Here is a 3,649-nt window from a genome sequence, read left to right on the forward strand (position 1 = left end):
CACCCACATTCAGAGGGCCTAGTTTGGTCCTCTGCTGGTTCCTTCCTTGTCCAGCTGGAGTTGGCTCATTAGCTCAGGCAGACTGTTTCAGCGGGTGTACCCATCATGGTCTTGACCTCTTTGCTCACATTCTCACTCTCCACTTTGGGAGCTCAGCCCAGTGCTCTGCTGTAGATGGAGCTAGCAGGCCTGCTTTTCGTCCTGCCCGGCTCCCGCACAGCTAGCTTGACACCCAAAATAACAACACACAAATTGTATTCATTTAAACACTGCCTGGCCCATTATATCTAACCTCTTCTTGACTAACTCTCATATCTTGCTTAACCAATTTTTAATAATCTGTGTAGCACCACGAAGTGGTGTCTTACTGGGAAAGATTCTAGTGTATGTCCATCTTGGGCTGGAGCTTCATCACGTCTGGCCTGGAGAGGAGAGGCATGACGGTCTGGCTCACTTCCCTTCTTCCCAGCATTCTGTTCTGTCTACTCCACCTACCTAATTTTCTGACCTATCAGGCCAAGCAGTTTTCTTTATTGAATAATCAATGAAACAACAGATTGACAAATGACCTCCCCACATCACTCTGCTGTGAATTTCTGCATCTGCTTCCATCGGTCACTGGATGAAGGTGCTATGGTGACATTTAAGATAGTCATCAGTCTGACTACAGGGCAAGGCCAGTTCAGACATCCTTTCCACGATTGCTTAGGATCTTAGCTGGGGTCATCCTTTTGGATTCCCAGGAGTTTCTCTAATGTCAGGTTTCTTGCTAGCCTATAATGGCTCCCTCAATCAAGATAACTTTCCTTGCCCTCCATCTCTATCCTTCCCCCATCTCAACTATCCCATTCTCTCAAGTTCTCCTGCCCCTCCCCTTTCTTCCTCCTCCTCTCCTTCCACCCTCCCTTCTCCCCCCACCCCATGCTCCCAGTTTTCTCAGGGATCTGGTCTGTTTCCCCTTCCCAGGGAGACCTATATATGTTTCTCTTAGGGTTCTCCTTGTAACTTAGCTTCTCTGAGGGTTGTGCATTCTAGGCTCGAGATCCTTTGCTTTACAGCCAGTATCCACTTATGAGTGAGCTCATACCAAGCTCATCAAGTAAGTGGGACCTCCCAAAATGGAGAAGCTTCTGTAAAGCCAAGTACATGGTCAATAAGACAAAACGGCAGCCTGCAGAGTGGGAAAAGGTCCTTGTTTCATTCTTACTCTGTGGCTGGCTGTGTAGCTGGGTGGCTGGGCCCTATAATCCCCCTCTCCCTCTTCTCTTGCTCCTTCATCTTTTGTCCAGATTTCTACTCCTATTTATTCTCTCGGTCTGGCAGCCACGTCTATTCTTTCTCCAGCTTTGCTATTGACCATTCAGCTCTTTAATGGACCATCAGGCCTTTTATTTTATTTTTTTTATTATTTTATTTCTTTTTTTTTGGTTTTTCGAGACATGGTTTCTCTGTAGCTTTGGTGCCCGTCCCGGAACTAGCTCTTGTAGACCAGGCTGGCCTCAAACTCCCAGAGATCTGCCTGCCTCTGCCTCCCGAGTGCTGGGATTAAAGGCGTGTGCCACCACCGCCCAGCCTCCATCAGGCCTTTTAGACAGGCAAAGAATCACAGCTTCACAGTTAGGCCAATGCTTCATAAAAGAAGCAACACATCTTTGCTTCATTAAAACAAATGTTCCACAGCATAAACAAATGTAACACATCTTAAAATAATATTCTACAACACAGGAGCAGTTGGATCTCAGTCATCCTGAGGCTAGCTTGGTTTACACAATGAGTCTTAGGCCAGTCGAGGCTACATATTGAGGGGGAAATATTTAGAACTATGCTGTTCAATATACTAGTCACTATATGTAACAACTTAATTTTTTATTATTTTATAGCTGTTTGTTTTTATGTGTTTTGCCTGTATAAATGTCTGTGTACCACATATTTATATGCAGTGTTCACAGAGGCCAAAAACGGGTGTGAGGTCTTTGAGAATTGGAGTTACAGACAGTTATTAGTAGCAATGTGGGTGCTGGGAATCAAACCTGGGTCCTCTGGAAGAGCAAACAGTGCTCTTGACCTCTGAGCAACGTCTCCAGCCCCATGACAAATTTAAATTAACTGATATTAAAATTATTTTGTCCTTTTATCCCTATGAACAATTCAAGTATCCCGAAGCCAAGGGTTGTTATCAGTTACTGTGCCGGATAGGGAAAGCGAATATTATTACCATCAGCACAGAAAATTTTGCCAGACAGCATGGGATAGTGGTCCAAATTAACATGGGAAAGATCTTATAGTTATTAAACAAGGAAAAGATAGGAACAAGACAGGTCAATAAAAGGTATAGGAAATCAGCCAGACAGTGGTTGGCGCATGCCTTTAATCCCAGCACCCAGGAGGCAGAGGAAGGCAGATTGCTGTGATTTTGAGGCCAGCCTGGTCTACAGAGTGGGTCCATGACAGCCAAGGCTACACAGAGAGAAATTATAGCCTGATCTTTGTTGTAGTTTGCAAATTTTAGTACTTTTATTAACGTGTATGTATTCATGTGTCTGTTTCTCTGGCACATATGTGTAGGTGCGCACAGAGGCCAGAAGTGGTCATAAGATCCTCTGAAGCTGGAATTCTGTGAGCCACCCGACATGGATATTGGGAACCCAACCCAGGTCCTCTGGAGAAGAGACAAGGGCTCATAAACTGCTGAGCCATTTCTCTAACCTCAGTCCTGATCTTGATTTATTGTTATTTCTCTAACCTCAGTCCTGATCTTGATTTATTGTTATTTCTCTAGCCTCCGTCCTGATCTTGATTTATCGTTATTTCTCTAGCCTCCGTCCTGATCTTGATTTATCGTTATTTCTCTAGCCTCCGTCCTGATCTTGATTTATTGTTATTCTTACCATTTACCCCACACATTTTATTTCTTGTCTCCCCACACAGGATTGTAAGATCTAAGACAGCTAGCTAGGGTTTGTCTGGCTCCCTGATGTATTTCAGGGCGAGAACAATGCCAGCAATGCTGTAGGTGCTCAGAAATGACTGTATCAACGGATATAAGCCACACTGTGTAACCTGTAATGTGCATAGCGACATTTTTCATGTTGCTCGTGTTAGCTTCATTCAAGCCTCGCATACTTAAATGATAGGTACTACTAACTTCATTTTACTAATTCCTAAAATTGATAGTCAAGAAGTTTAAACAACCTTCTGTGTGTGGATGTGTTGCCTCCATGCATACCTGTGCATAATATCCACGCAGCGCCCAAGACCAGAAGAGGGCTGCCTGGGTGCGCTAGGACTGGAGTTTACATTTTGAGCGCATGGGGGAATCAAGCCTGGATGCTCTGTAAGAACAAATGCTCTTACCCACTGAGCTGTCTCTCCAGCTGCCAGTTCTAACTTCTAAGGTCCAAATGCTGTATGATTTAAAAGCTGGTCTTTCTCATCTCCATTAGCGTAACAAGTGGATGTGGAAAATTTCACAAGAACTCACCTCTAAATAAAGTGCTGCAAGCTAAGCCAGGTGGTGATGGCGCACACCTTTTATCCCAGCAGTCGGAAGGCAGAGGCAGGCAGACTTCTGTGAGTTCGAGGCCAGCCTGGTCTACAAAAGCTAGTTCCAGGACAGGCTACAAAGAAACCTTGTCTCGAAAAACCACAC

The sequence above is a fragment of the Microtus ochrogaster genome, linkage group LG4 (genome assembly GCF_000317375.1).
Source record: "Microtus ochrogaster isolate Prairie Vole_2 linkage group LG4, MicOch1.0, whole genome shotgun sequence".
Lineage (NCBI taxonomy): Eukaryota > Metazoa > Chordata > Mammalia > Rodentia > Cricetidae > Microtus > Microtus ochrogaster.